Source organism: Thunnus thynnus, chromosome 12 (genome assembly GCF_963924715.1).
Source record: "Thunnus thynnus chromosome 12, fThuThy2.1, whole genome shotgun sequence".
Classification (NCBI taxonomy): domain Eukaryota; kingdom Metazoa; phylum Chordata; class Actinopteri; order Scombriformes; family Scombridae; genus Thunnus; species Thunnus thynnus.
Window position 1 is genome coordinate 24,588,688 of NC_089528.1, and position 16,819 is coordinate 24,605,506.

Below are 16,819 nucleotides of genomic sequence, written 5' to 3' on the forward strand. Positions count from 1 at the left end.
CATGTCCCAATTCAATTCCATTTCTGATTGGATTCAATATCAATTTGGTTAGGGATGTTTCAGTTACAATACCAATTTGGCTTGGACATGACAGAGATTCTCAGAGAAATAATGCTGCAAATTGTACAAGGAACCCTCTAACCTTGTGCATTATCAAAAATATTAATGTTTACATTAAGAATTGACTCCAAAGCAGTAACATTAATGTACTTTTTATTTGTTAGCTCAGTTAGCCATTAGCTCTATGGGCTCCGTTAGCTGATAGCCGTTTGAAATGCACTGTGCACGCACGTTAGTCACGCAGTGGTGTCCACATGGCGGCTGTCAGCACCTCAAACTCTGGAACAAACAGTAGTGGGAGCAGCAACATGGCGTTAAATAAAGATAAATGAGGTGGTCTTACCAAAGGCTGACCATGCAAGACTTACAAGGATAGAGCTTCATGCATCCACGGGGAAAGGCATATATTAAAAGATCGATCTTTTGTATTATTAAAGAAAGTATTTTGAATGCTTACCTTCTGTTCCCCACTGCATACAGTATGCATGTGAGCGGGCAAAGAGCCATGCTTTTGTGTTTTCCGGTCTTTATCCCCAAGCTGCAAAGCTATGACATCACCGCAACATGATTGGTCAGTTGCAATTGATGGTCCTGGAGCAACATTAATTATGATGTCATAGGAACAACACCAACGCGGCGATATCAGATTGCGCGAGGGTAACAGGTGTAATACACAGGACATGGTTATATTTGTTTAATAGGCGTTAAATGAAACAGTCACAGGGATACTGACTGTCCATAGTAATATGTAGATTTATTTAGTCTTCATTCTTCTGGGCCCCCAAAGAATTGAAAACTCGCCATCCATGTGAGTTTGTAAAACATGAGCTCGCAGATTCATCTGGTTCCCAGGCTAGATAGACACAAGTGCAAAACAGCTCAGCTGTCCACTTGTGTTCGGATCACCAAAACGCATTTTAAAGGAGGGGGGGAGGGGTGGATGGGTAAGAGAGGCTAATACGGGTAGGGAGCGAATGCAATGGGGGGGAAGTGAGGAATGTACAAGGATGAATAAATGTGCATTAAAAGGGGTAGGGGGGCGAAGGAGGAGGGGAAGACTAGAGGGGGGAGTAAGGAGCGGAAGAGAGTCATGGAGGATACTAGGTTGTTGCATTGCTTGGGCCAGCAACCTCGTCATCCTCCACCACCCTGTTAGTCTTCCTCTTTCTCTTACCTGAGTGCCCCTTCTTCTCCTGTTTTCAAGGGGAGCTCCTGGCAGTTTGAAGTGACTGCACTTACTGCTCATCATCTGAGGACTCATACTTCCTGGATGACTCCTTAATGATGGCTTTGACAGTGAGGATAGAGTTACTCTTCTGTAGTATCCGCAATGACTCAACAAACTCTGTGTGTCTTCCTTCTAGTTTTTATGATACCAGTATCTTCACTCTAGCTTTGAGACTGAGCACAATACAGCCTCTGAAAGACGGTAATGTTACCTGGGATCGCAGGCGCCGCCGCGGGTCTCTTTATTAGCTAGCTGCGTTAGCTAGCTAGCTAGGCGACAAGAGTTTGGATTCCAAACAGCCAAAGGAGCACGGCAAAAATGCTACTTGAAAATGTTCAATAAAATGTATGGACTTACCAATTAAAATAAATTGCTCCTGGCTGAATTGTCACCATCGGTGTGATGCAATGTGTGGTAGAGGCAGACAGAAAAGTAAAATGGCGCTTCTGGGTCAGGTCATGGGTCAGCTCTTGATATTTCAAGAATGCACAATAATTTCCTTTGAATAACTGATGTCAGCACAAATTCTCAATTCATTTGAACATACTTTCCAAATGTTACATACATCTTTCCAAATTATGTCCTTAATTTTAAGTGTAAAACATTTTAAGATAAAATTGCGTAAACACCTAACCCTATAAGACGTATATTAAACGTGCATTCAACATAATGTTGCATACATGGGATATGAGTAAATAGAATCTGTGTATATGACAAAAAATAAAGTTATACTGTTAACGCGGGAATGTGCGGTGCTTATGTTAAACATTTACAGGATTTTATGCATTTTTAAAATATGTAATCATGTTTTCAAAATATGTTCTAAAACAAGTCTATACATAGCCCAAAATCCTGGTCTAATCCTGGTCTATATCAGAGCTAAAGCATAGAGGCGATGTTGAAATAGTGTCTATTCCTCAGTAGGTAAAGTTAATTCTTCCTTTAAACTTCAAAACTAGAGAAGATCTTTGAAACCTCTGAAAATCAGCCACGTCTGCAGCAACATCATGGCAAGCACACCTGCAGCTGCTGTGCCATTTGTCATAACCTTTGGCTATAATAAATTTACTCAAGGCCCTAACAAAAGAATCGCCAAATGCAACATCTGCAGTGTCAATAAAGGATACTGGATCGACCACATCAAACTTTATCAGGCACCTGAGGACGCGCCCGGATAGGTCAGTAATGTGAAATTTAATGTTAGCACCTATGGACAGTTAGCAAAAATGTTTAGCTCAGCATCAGCTATCTAACGTTAGCTTACTACTAGCTTTGTAGCTAAGAGAGGTTAACTCGGTTAGATTGGTGTTTGCTGAATATTGAAAAGATGAGTGTTTGTTTGCTTGCCACACACCACCCAGCCAATAGATCAGTCAGGACTACATCAAGCAACACTTTGCAGCTCTTCATGCAGCACTCCTCCACATAATGTCATGGGAGAATTCATTTTACACAACTAGCAGACAACAATAGCTTTCCCAAAAGGACACTGAAATATGTCTTGTATGAGTCATATTGCAAATACATTTAGGAATGGACGGGAAGGAATGAAGCTGAGAGAGTACTGTAAGAAAGAAAAAGGCTTATTAAATTACAAAAAAAGAGGAATTAATAATGCAAACATCCTTATTCCAGGTTGCATGTCTGAAAAGTCAGATTTTAGTTCATATTAAACATTTCTCCCTGCGTTTCCAGCCGCACCTTTGCAGCCTTTGAAACACTTCTCTTTGACTCTTCGTACTAAGACTCTGAAATGTAAATTTGTTTTCCTCTGGGAGCAGATGAAACGAGAAAGCTGTAAGTACGCCTGCTTCACCGATTCTGTGAGGCGTCATTAATCTTGACAGATCTCTTTAATTTAATTTAACTGCTATATTTGTTATGCTTGTATGTTAGTTTTAGGTGGCTCCCAGTAATAATATTTAAACTTGATTGCAACAACTCGCTCTACATGGCCCTCTCTTTGGTGTACCAGGGACCAACACTAACTACTTACAAATGCAGAAACCATGCTTAATGTTGCTACTGGCTGTAACTACATGTCGTGTAAGAGGTATACTTTTAATTTGACATAAAATATTCCCATTTTTACTGGAACTATTCCTCTTTGTTACTGAGTTTATTTAGCAATAGGTATGCTGTAATATTGTTGCTGCTGTGCTGATTTTTATCAAACTGCTCTCTTGCTGCTGCAACTCCAACCTCCTGCTGAGGACCTCTTGGGAAATAAAGTAATTAGCATTATTGTGTTATCTTTTATAAAAACCTTGTGTCTTCAAAACGTAAGCTCTCGACGAACAAAGAGGGATTTCATAGTGTGAAAAGTGTCGCAAACTTAAAGCTGCACTAATCAGTATTTTCTATATTACGTATGGATGAAATGACTATGTGTAATGTGACAAAGGTCGTTTATAGTGGTGAATCAGCCCTGCAGTTCGCCTCAGCTCTGTGAAGCATTTTAGTCTATTTTGGATCAGTGTTTCGTTTTTACTGTCCGCAACTTTACTATTGTGGTTCAGTCTCACTGCTCTCATCAGCGTTGTTTCCAGCAGCAGCAGGCAGCTGTTTTCTGCAAAATAGGGTACTGTACACAACCTGCCCAGTACCAAACAGCAGACAAACAAAGTTGGAAACTAGCTGCTGAACTCAGAAATTGGTGGAGACCAAAACAGAACTAAAAGGAGACTGACTATCATATTTATCAGGTGGCCAGAAACATGACTCCAAGTGGAGGCTAATGTTACTCTGTATTTGCTGGATTTGTAAGTGACTGCTTGCAAACACATTTACTATTACAACTGTATATGGTGACAATAGGCCAATGACTTGTTTACAAAGGTCAATTAATGCAGCTTTAAAATGAAGTAAAAATCCCAAAAGTTGGAGTAACTAGGTTTTTACAGTTTATTACAGTATTACATACAGATTTTATGTAAAATACTAAATCATAGTCAGATTTGGCTGAATTAACTGCCCAGTTAATTAATCCAGCAATCGTTGGACCAGCAGAGGTGGAATGTAATAACTTTTCCTCAAGCTCCAGTTTGTTGTCATTGTTTGACTCACAATGGGCAGTTTTTAAAAAAGGATCAAAATTGATGCAGCAGAACCAGAGATTTTCTTTTTATTCCACACAGTCTTACTCCTTATCAAAACCTGGTGTACCCACAATGCAACTCAACCATCGACAGCTCTGTTCAGAGATTCGGGGTGTGTTATGGTAGTAGCTGCTCAGCAGAGATGAGGAACAAACTACCGAGGTCTGGTACCCTCACTTCTTTGTAACTCCAGACTTGCAGATTTTTTTCATTTTCAAACTTGTAGTCTTCAGCCCCAACCGATGCTGACGCAAGTGACATCACTTGAAACAATTTATCAGATTTCAAACAGCTCCTCTTTAAGTCTGACTATTTCCAATTTGTGCAACTTTATACTTCTACTGCACTTCATTTCCAATATTGTAGTTTCCACTAGACTACATTTATGTGTTGGCAGTTACAGCCATCACATTGATTTTCACACACAAAACATATGATAAACTTGGGGGCATCACAGTGGCTTATAGTGGTGTAAGATGCAACTTCCCTGGTTTGAATCCTGCCGTAGAACTTTGTTGCGTGTCTATCTCCCCACATTTCCAGTCAGTCTATCTAGTAAAGGTATTATTTATTGCTGTAGACTAAATGACCCAATAGTATTGTACACAAAGTAGTCATGGTTATAGTCACATGGACCATCTACAACATTAAACTGCTCTTTAAAGGTTCAAACACCAACAACTTAACACTCGTAAAGAGGCCACTTTGCACAATGTGTACCTTTACTTTTCATAAAAACACTTCACTGCTTTTACTTGTACTTATTATTTTTACATTGTGTTAGTTTTAGTTTCACTCAATCAAAAGGATACTTCTTCCACCATTCAACACTGACTCGACAAATCATTCAACTAAGAAGAAGACAGGTTTGCCTGCAACTAAATATACACCAAAGAGGCTGAATACACACGCAAACACACACATTTCTTTCACACATTTGTTTTCTATTCAAGTATTTTGAGAATAACCCGAAGCGAGGATCTGGAGTTTATAATCATCTTGTAGAGATAAACTACCCTCCATGTATTAACTGGAACTTTTATAATCCCACTAATTCACTGGACTGCGCTAAGAGGAAAAGTTCTGAGAGTTGAAATAATTTCCCAAGTAAACATGATTTAAAAAGACATTGGCCCGCAGTTAATACACACCAGAAACAATGTTGAAACAGTTACCTCTGATACTCACAGCGGGTCGTATTACCCAGCTGTGTCACCCTTGGGTGTTGCAAAAGAGCACCTCTGGCCAGGAATAATATTTCTGCACCAAACCAAAATGAGTACTGTTTGTAGGGCAATCACTGTTAATGTCTGTGAATGGTATGTGGGGACCAGGCAGCTGAGAAAAACAAGTGACGAATCATTTCACCAGCATGCCATGAACACAGACACGGCTGTCATAAAACAGCAGTTCCAACTAACATGAGATCGGATGTGACAAATTCAGACTCCGGGATGTTTTTTCACTGAGACATGGTAACAAATATTTATATAAGAGAAAGCAAATTGCCTAACACTAATACATCCCATATGATCAGAGTTTCTCAGTGACTTTGAACCCTTAATTAAATACGTTAGCTCATCTCGGTCGACGTAATATAAACACAAGTATTAAAGGGGCATTAGTAAGTAAGCTATGACTTTAAATGACCTCTATTGGACACCAGTGGGACCTGCAGTGATGGGTTGTGTCCGTCCAAATGTTGCTCACATTTCCGAAAAGTCAACAACAGAAACTTTGGATCAGTTAATGTTTTCATCGGCTTCTTTTATACAGTATACTGAAGAGGATGTAATAAAATACATAATCGAAAGAGAGAAGTATCATATTCCACTGTACCGTGGACCTTAGTTGTTGTCCAAAAACTATTAAAAACACGCCAGCGAGCCACCGCTGCACTTGATGACATCTCCCTTCATCGCTGTAGAGAGCGGTTATCGCAGCTTTTTTAGAAACAGATCCAAAGAGTCTTTTTTTTGGACAACAACGGAGATCTACGGTACATAGAAATATAATATTACTCTCTTTTGATAATGTAATTTAATCACATTTTATTCAGTATATTTGCATAAAAGTAGCTGATGAAAACACCTTCTAGTTGTTTCCGCTTGTTTTCATCTCTAACTTCAGTTTTAACAGTTATGAGTGACGCTGATCTTCTCATCTAACTCTCAGCAAAAAAGAGAATAAGCATATTTAACAAAACGTTAAACCGTTCCTTTAAGCGGAGGTCTGTTTTGCTGAGAAGAATAAAGTGGAGAAGTGGTGTTTGCATTTCCATCAACCCTTTTGTGCTCCATTACAGACGTGCCATCTTTTTCACCTCCTCAGCCAAGCATGAAAACAGTATTTGCAAAAATCTGCAAAATTCAAAATGAGCATAAAAACAGATGGAGGACACTTGTGATCCTATTACAGCTCCATCAAAGACACTGTTTGAGCTGTTTTACGGAGCTGTCACAACTGAGCAAAACAATGACTGTGAGATGCAGAAGAAAGCTCCAGAAAAAGCTAGTAAGTGAATCTTGAGTTAAGATTATTTTGTCAAACTACTACTTCCAAGGTCAGGGATAAACATTATCACTTGTGTACTAATTATATTTTATGATAGTAGTTTTTTGGCTTGAGAACAAAATGACTAAACAATGTCAACTCAGTGTCCACTTTCTCCCTTGTTCCAGAGCTTTTGATCGTATCACGCAGTCTTTCTTCATAAGATGTTTGTTTTCCAAGGTCAAGAATGAACTCTCAAGGTCAACTTGTAAACCAAAACGGACAAGGAGTCCTAAAAGTAGTAAGAGTAATGGAAAGTTTGAACATCCACAGTTCTTTGACCACTAAGCAAACTGTTCTGATGAAGCCTGTGTGGTTGAAGGGTTGAAAGCCCCGGAACAAGCAAGTAAATAGACCCTGAGTTGTGATTATTTTGTCAATTGCTGTTTCCAAGGTCAAGAATAGCTTGACACAAATGTTGTATCAAAATGTTTTATGTCTTAGAGAACAGAGCTTTCCCTCATTCCATCCTTTGTTTGTTTGTTTGTTTGCCACATAAATAATTGCGGGAATGGATTTAATAAAAGACATGTAATGTAAAGCCTCACAACTTCTTTGTAGAATTAATGGATCCAGCTTTGGGGTTCATACTTTCACTTGTAACCTGATGAAATATTTTGAAACTGTTGTTTACATTTAGAAAAAGTCCACAGTAGAAAAACAATCCACTAAAATTGAAATGCTTTTGTTATTTTCTTCCCCTGGTGTGAAATCGAGGCGACGCTACACTGCCAGGGCAAACACATTTTTTTAGGGCGAAACAAATCTTGGCTCGCTGCTGTCTCTCGCACGTAGCGCCATGCTCCATCTGAGCACTTGAACAAACAATCAGAGCATCTGGTGAAACAATCGGTGAGTCATTGGTATTGATCAACAACCTGATCAACATCCCAAAGGCATATTAAGATGATTTTGTGCTATACTGAGCAGTACAAATCTTGTTTATTACCCATTTAAAGGCCTGATATATAAGATTAAATGAGGTAAATAATAAAATTAACTGTGATTCAGCCCTCTGTGCAGTGGGAACGCTGGCCGAGGCCTGAGAGCATAAACCATGATTCCCCAGCACAAGCTCCATGTCAGTGATACCATGAGCCTAATGATTAAAACAAGCCTCCTCATCTGTTTGACTTTCAGTAAGCCAGATTTCCACCCCCTGCGCAGCACTTTTCATTCCAGCTACATTACATAAATCAGTGGACGGCAGAGGAGTGGAAAGGAAGAGTCCCATAAGTAATAAGGGGGGGAAAATATCACAGGAAACCATTTGGGTAAGAGTTCACTACAGTATAGCAGCCTATCTATTAATTGCCTTCCTCAAATCCTTGTTGCACAATCAAAACAAGTTATTGTGTAATCCTTGATATGGAGGTAAAATTAGAGCCGATAATCATGTTTCTTATCAACAGTCTGGAAATTACTCTGACTGTTTTCTTCTTTCCAAGGAGATTTTTTCCTCATTTATCACAAACTCTTGAGAGTCCAGTGGTTGTGAAGCATTAGTGCACATCCAACAAACAATGGTTAAAGTCACTTTGGATGCTTACAGACATTTACAAATACTTCTAAATACTTAACTAATTTACTTACTTTTTCCCCCCATCATTCTCGTTTTCAATAGAAAAAAAAACCTTATAATGAGTCACAATAAAAACTCACTAATTGAAAACTTATCTAACACATAACATAAATCATAACATACTGTAAGTCTTCATGACAACTTTCCCAACGTTGTTTCTGCAGGTTAAAACGTTAGAAATGCAGTTTTAAGTGCAGTAATGTCACATTTGAAGCGCTCTTCTTACCGTTTCGCGTCTCGTCATCGTTCACAGCTTGTTGGAAGGTCTTTGCCTCGCGCTGGCTCCACGCGGATTGTGCCTCCCACTGTCACAGCAGCGCGCTCTGCACCGCGAGCTCACTGGCTGCATCTGCTCCGTGCAGCGCGCGCACATGCACGCACAGACAAACACTTTTTTTGTCTTAATAAACAGAGAGACTGAGCCAATGTGATTAACTGCCAAAAAGGAAAAGCGTCTCTGGAGCTAAAATATGCATTTATAAATATGAAATACCGGAATTTTACCGCAATTTTTTAATTATGATAATTAAAACTAAAACGGCTCATTGTGCGTCTCCATAGCTCAGTCAAGAGTTTCTTATGATGACCTTATCCCTACTTTTTGGTTTAACTATAATTTATGGCTTTGCTGTGATATTTTCTAATAAAGTTTCAATAACATTTTTGGCACCACTTTCACCTTTTGTTGTAACTAACAGAAGAAGAGAGGTATGCACATTAAAATTTTTAAAAATTATTTTCATGATTTATCAACCATATACCAATTAGTTGTAAGCTATTATTAAGAAAAACTTGTCTTTTTTATTTCATCATGAAGACCCTTCAAATGGACCCTTTGACCTCTGATCTCCTGGAAAAGTCCTGCAGGACATTTGGGCCAAAATCTGTTCATTAACAACTTATTAATAGTAATTAATGACTTATAAACATTTATTATCATACATAGCACACTAACTTTTTCTAACTAATGACTTAATAACATTTATAACTGCAGATTTGATGGTTTATTAGAAAGTAAAATACTCTCAACACTTTATTAATGACTCAACAGCAGCCAGAGAGATTTATCACAACCTGTCAATCCAAAAGTTCTTGTTATTAATGGCTGATAACTGCTCAGTAAAGCAAACCATTAATGAAGCCATTAGTTGCAACTTATAAACCCTTTTATGAATGATGTCTTATTAGAAAGTAGTACCAGAGTTTTATTGCTGTAATGCTCAGTGATAATGACCTTATTGATATCATATGTATCTTTAATCTCCTGTTGTAGCATCGCCAGGGACATGATACTCAATAGTAAACAGTGACCTTCATTTTAGTTTAAGTCAGGCCCATTTCCATACTTTTGGGGGCTTATAGTATTAAGTGCCTTTATTTAGGACACCATTGAACCCCAAAATACCAAATGGTATTGCTGTAGTGTAATAAATACTAAATAATATAGTGTGTTAACTGCTTAGACCTGAGAGACACTGATGTATTTTTCTATTATCATTATAATATGTCAATAGAAACTGATAATGCGTTTTTAATCTTCAGTGTTAGTTAATAGTGATCCCTTTAATGGCATCACATTCATTTTCCTATGAACACATCCTTGAGTTAAATTAAATAAAGGTCATATTGTGGCATGTAGTCAGCTAATCCTTCATTCATCAGCTGCTTTCTACCTCAAATTGCTTCAAATGTATGCAAAAAAAGTTGCCCTGTGGACAACAACGTTGGCCGAATATATATATATAATATAATGTTTTGTAGTTTGTAGCTGGTTTAATAATATTCCCATATAAGAATTGACAGTGTTTTTAGTTCTTAATAGTGAGTTCACACGGGTCTTCTTGCACTTTATGGTATTTTTATTTCCAGTAGTATCCCTATAATTTTGTACTGTGTGTGTTTGCAGATCTCATTATTGACGTTATACTAACCATTTTCTGGTTTTTGGTTTGTATAATCCCCTATGGTATCTCTGTAATTGTCATCTCTAGTTAACTCTGTATAATTTATATATTCATACATACATATATATAACAAAGTTGTCACTTTTAAGAAAAAAGCACTATGGATGAAGGAATGCCACACTGGTAAAAGCTCAAAAAAGAGAGTGTAGACAGGCAGAACGTAGGTGGCGAAAAACCAAACTCCAGATTCACAATGACATCTATAAAGAGAGACTTTGCATCTATAATTTAGAATAAAAAAGGGCACGGCATTCCCTTTTCTCTGAAATTATTAATAAAAATAACAATCACACATCATCTTCACTGTTGTTGACAGACTGACAAACCTTTCAGCATCAGTCCCTCCTGAACTGCTTTCCACCACATCATGCAATGACTTACAATCTTTTTTCACAGAGAAAAATTCTGAGGATAAGACAAACAGTCTGTAACTCAACCCTAACTAAAGTAGTCTTATGTGGAGGAGCTACATAAGACTACTTTAGTTAATTTGGCACATTTTTACCCCCTAGATTACGCAACCTTGACTGAAATTGTTCAACACCTTGGACCTACTACCTGCTGCCTTGCCACTCTCCCCACAAGCTTCTTTAAAGATGTTTTTAACTGCATAGCATCAAATGTACAGATAGTCAAAAGTTCTCTTCGGTCAGGCTTTCTTCCAAGGGCCCTGAAGACCATATTTATTAAACCTCTAATCTGGATTCCTCAGTAATAAATAACTACAGGCCCAAATCAAACCTGCCTTTTTTAGGAAAAATCATTGAAAAGGTTATTTTTCAGCAACTTAATGTTTTCCTGGTGCAAAACAATTTCCTTAATGCTTTTCAGTCTGGATTTCAACCACACCACAGCACTGAGACTGCACTTGTGAAAGTTTTAAATGACATTCATCTGAGCAGTGACGCATCAAAAATTTCAGTTTTGGTATTACTGGATCTCAGTGCAGCATTCGACACGGTTGACCATAAGTTACTGCTTGACAGACTGGAAAAGTAGGTGGGACTGTCTAGCACTGTGCTAAATTGATTTAAATCAAATTTTCAAGATAGGGATGACTTTCTGTCATTAGTAATTATGAACCTGAGCAAACAAAAGTCATGTGGAGTTCCTCAAGGGTCCATCCTTGGGCCTCTTCTATTCAATATTTACATGCTCCCCCTTGCCCAGATTATCATAACATCTCTTACCATATTTATGCAGATGACACACAACTCTACATAACAGTCTCACCACATGACTGAGGTCCCTTACATTTGCTGAATAAGTGCACTGAACACATCAATGAGTGGATGTGCCAGAATTTTCTACAACTGAACACAGAAAAGAACTCAAATAATTGTTTTTGGCCTCAAAGAAGAAAAATTAAAAGCCAGAGCTCACCTTGACTCCATGACATTAAAATCTACAAATCAAGCCAGAAATCTTGTTGTAGTTATGGACTCAGACCTAAATTTCAACAGCCTCATAAAGACAATTACAAAATCAGCCTACTACGTCCTTATAAACATAGCATGAATTAAAGGATTTCTCTCTCAGCAAGACAGAAAAACTAGTTCATGTGTTTATTTTCAGCAGGCTAAACTATTGTAATGGTGTCTTCACAGCTCAATAAAAAATCAATCAGACAGCTGCAGCTCATCTAGAACGCTGCTGCCAGAGTCCTTACTGAAACCAAGAAAGTGGAGCACATTACACCAGTCCTTAAATCACTTCACTGGTTTCCTGTGTGTCAAAGAATAGATCTAAATTCCCATTACTTGTCTTTAAAACACTAAATGGTCTCGGGCCTAAATACATTTCTGATTACTTGTACATTATGAAGTACCTAGACCCCTCAGGTCATCAGTGACAAGTTTACTCAATGTTTCCAGGATCGAAACCAAGCAAGATGAGGCAGTTTTTGGTTTCTATGTTCCCCACCTGTGGAACAAACTTCCTGGATACCTGAGGTCTGCTACAACCGTTAGCTCATTGAAATCAGGGCTTAAAACATTATTGTTTATACATAACTTCTTTTTAAGTTTTTGCTCTCTGTTTTTGTTGTCTTTTTAATGCAATATTAATGTCTACTTAATGTCTAATTTCAATGTGTTTCTTTGCCCCTATAAAGCATTTTGAATTGCTTTGTGACTGAATGGTGCTATATAAACAAACTTGCCTTCTACTGGGGTGAAAATAATGATACACAATGCTCTCCTATCACTGGCAGCATCAACTTTTAGAAGGTGATGTATACTCCCACATGTGTTATGATCCCATCAAAACTTGGAGATGAAACCTGACAGCCTGTCAAACATCTGGTCCACCGTAAGATTGACAGAAATACACAGAAGAGACAAACAAGCAGAGAAACCTTTCATCTGTGTATCTGATTACACAGTGAAACTGCGAGTTGGAGTTATATTTCTGATTCCCGAGATGATGCACAGAGCAACAAGTCCTCTGGGACAACGCTCAAAACCAAACCAGATGGACGAAAACAATTCACAAAAGAACATATTCTCCATGAAAATTGGGACGTTGTAGGGATTTCATCTCCTAACTAGATACAGAAAACAGCTGTTCTTGGTCTCTTTTACTTGCCATCCTTTCTCTTATGTCCTCCTCAGGTGCAATAAAGTCACTCAGAAAGCTTAATGGGCTATTTTCACAGCAGATATTGTGACTTGTCACAGTAGGAAAAGCACAGGTGTTACTAATAACGTTAACGATGGCTCTGTTGTTTTCAAGTGTACCAATAACTATGACAGTATGACAGTGAGCCAGCAGGCACAATAACAGGAACTGAAACTGAAGCAGCAAAGAGGAATTGTTGTTTTATGTTGCTGGTCTCATGTTTTATGTTGTTATGCTTCTGGTTTATGTTTTATCTTTGGGTTAGGTACGATGTATGCTCCTGGTTTTATATCGTATTCTTATCTTATCAGCCATCATTAATTTTATTATCAATTTTATTATTTACATGCTAGCTTTTCTTACTGTGAGACTTAAAAGTTTTTTCTGTTAAAAAAAAAGGTTTATAGCACAATTAAATTTCACCTATAGGTCATTATGTATGGGGGCCTAACTGTGACAGGGGAAATAAAGGAATGAATATATGAATGACTGTGATTGGTTAATAAATACATCAATTAAAATTTTGCCAAAAAAGAATTCATTTTAAAAAAATATTTCATTTATGCATTTCCACATTTAAGTGCTTCAAGATTTTTGTACCCCGCTGTCATCTCATTTAATCAAATAAACTGTAAGCATGTCACTGGAAATGATGTGTGGATAATGCTGATGAGACATATTTGGACAGTAAACTGATCAAATGTTTTCCACATGTTTCATGGGTTTGATAAAGTTGTTCGTGGGTTGTTCATGGTTTCGTCTAATATAAATGATTTGCAGACATTTTGACTTTTCATAATTTGAGGGTAAATCCAAGATAAATCTGAGAGATTACACAAAATATGATTAACGAGATAGGAAATAAGACAAAAATACATATTTCTGCTACACAAATTATCTCTATTTTTCTTTTTTTTTTTTATAGTGGAACAGTAGATTGTCTTTCATCATCCAGCCTCTCATAACCATTCAAATGAAATATTCAGAGAAGGAAACATTATTCATTGTTAACCTGATTGCAAATCATATGTTACTTGTGACAAGGAGTCATGAGTAGACTGAATTATTGTAAATGGTTATGGGCTCTAAAAGGTCACAAAATAGAAAGCACAGGTGAAATTAATAACATAAATAATGACTTATCTCTGTTAAAGTGACCTGGTTGGTATTAAACATGCTGGCCCAGTTGTATGTCCTATTGGGACACTTTATATTACCAAGTCATTATTAAAACTATTAGTTAGTGCTGTAAGATGTGACTGAATGTGTGCTGTCAAAAAGGTCTGTTGTGCATCACCTGTACACTAGATGTCCTCAGCGAGTCTCCTGCCTCTGTGGATCACCTGACTTCCATTTGTCATCAGTCACCTGTCTGCAAAGCTGTTAATTATTTTCTCATTAGCTCCTATGTTTATAGAGAGAGCTAGTTTTGAGTGTGCAAGATTTAGGATGCAAAAAATCTCAAAGTAAGTTTTGTTTGAAAAGCCCTTAAAGTATAAAGCCAGATGAACTTTGTATGAAATGTGACAACTCGTCAGACAATATTGAGATTACATTTAAGCTATTTAATAAACTTTCTTTTTCAGAAACATCTTATCTATCATCACAGTTTTTTGTGTGTATGTGAGTTGAAGAGGAGCCAACACTATCAACAGGGTGTTCAGATCATCTGCTGTATGCAACGTAAAATCACACATATTCCTAACATAATATTATTAGGTTTATATCCATCCGAAACTATTCAACTCTTGAGTATAGCTGCTGAAACTGGAGGGAACTGCACTGACAACAAATGATAATCAGGATTAGTATGATCTAAGTGGGACATAGTTATTTATTCTGGTTTAATTACTGCATGTAAGAGATTAAACAGTGCAGGCAGGCTTTTTGCATCTTTTTTCTCTTTTTTTTTCTCTCTGCCTTGGTAGAAATGCCTTGCAGTCATTGAACAGTTTTTGAATGTACTCACAAGATTGTTCAGTTCTTGTTTTGTAAATGTGAAGCTTGTCAAAATATCCCAACCATTTTATGTATTTATCCCAGTTTCACCATCCATCTATTTTCGTAACAACACTACTGTCCTCTCCTGGCTGACTGTGATAATACACTGGTGACGTTTTACTTTGTTTTCACTCTGAGATAATATTTGCATTAAAGTTTGACTTTAAGAAGATAAAATGGTTTTGAGGTTGAATGACGCAAAGTCTTCTACCACACAAGCATTTATCTACTGACAGGGGCTTGACTTAATGCAACTACTGCTTGAAGTAAATGCAAACTGATTCCATTCATAAATTGTTATTGTCTGACTTGTCTGACTGAGCAGTGTTTGTATGTATTTCCATATTTTTCTTTGTATCTTAAGATGTTACTCCAGCCAGACAGATTAAAATATATACAGTAATATAATAATATTACATATATGACCAAATTGTTGTTGCTTTTTATATTCCACTGTTTGTTCTCAGTTAAGAAAATTGGGTCTCAGTTTGGGTTTGTTTTCTCTAATTCCTCTAATTTGCAAACACATTGCAAAGGTCTAAATTTGTGATTTTGGAACCTATTTAAATAAAATTGACTTGTCTTCTGTTTCTGTGTTTTCTGTGTTGAAAATGTGGAAAAAATAATGTCAGCTCTATTGTCCTATTGTAAATTATATTTTCTGGTGTTCATTCTGCATTATAAGAAACTAATTTCATGCAAAGATATGTAGAGATGGAGGACCAGGAAACTCTGACGAATTGCAAGCACAGTTGCACAGGTGAATCCTATCAGGCTGATTGCCACTTAATAGCTGTGATGCTGTGATGAGCGGATTTTCATGGAAACTTGTTCTGACTGCAAATGCATTAGTAAAAAAAACTGCACACAAAAAATATACATTGGAATAAATCTCTTAGAGATGGTTCAATATTGTGTCAGTGGCCATAAATGACACATATTTTATGTAACACAAATTTGTTCAAAGTTGTATGTAATTAGTGCTGCAACTAACAATTTTTTCATTATCGATTCATCTACTGATTATTTTCTCAATGATCAATTAGTTGTTTAGTCCAGAAAATGAAAATGGGCCTACAAGCATGATTTGTGACATCACAACTCTTTTGGACGCTGGTCCTGGTCCAATATTCAACTTATACAAGTGTGATGAGGAAACTTAAAGCCTCCAGTGCACAAACACTGAGAATGGACTTTACAGTGAAGAAGGAGACATGTTGTGTCCAGCAGTTAAAATTTTGAAATGAAATATATTTGTATATTCATAGATTCTAGATATTTAATGAGGAGTAGATGTCATTTTTTAGAGTTTCAAACTAGGTAAATGGTAGGTAACTTTTTCTTGTGAAAAAAAACTCGTTAGACACAAATTATTATTCAAAGCAGAGTATTTTTATATTTCTTAAAACGGAGGGGATTTTCAATGTAACGTCATGTCGATCAGTTAGGTGTTTGTGTACTAAAGTTAAAAACAAATCAAGCACTAATCAGTACAGGCTTTGGTTGGGAGCCAGGAGAAAGGATTGATTTTCAAAGACAACAGGTGAATACGTTTTAAATATCAGGTCACACCGGAGTCCTCTTGAGGTCTCTATGTGGTGCTTCAGTTATTGTTATACAGTTACATGTGACACATTTCTTTATTCTGGTGGATCTTTACTTATAGTATGTACATTTTTTTTTACATTATTTTTATAGTTTTACATTTATTTTT

General features: G+C 37.1%; 1 protein-coding gene across 5 annotated transcripts in view; it reads right to left on the reverse strand.

Moving 5' to 3' along the window:
* Window positions 1–16,819, reverse strand: part of LOC137194524 (zinc finger protein GLIS1) — a 62,211-nt gene that overhangs the window by 44,775 nt on the left and 617 nt on the right. Inside the window, exon 2 of one of the 5 annotated variants that reach the window (XM_067606490.1) lies at window positions 14,402–14,484. The exons of 1 other annotated variant lie outside the window; for it this stretch is intronic. The gene's annotated coding sequence lies outside the window, so the exon portion shown is untranslated. Of the gene's footprint in view, window positions 1–1,234; window positions 1,550–1,645; window positions 3,003–8,747; window positions 8,976–14,401; window positions 14,485–16,819 lie in introns of those variants that run through there. 3 more of the 5 variants (XM_067606489.1, XM_067606491.1, XM_067606493.1) reach the window with 3 other exon arrangements.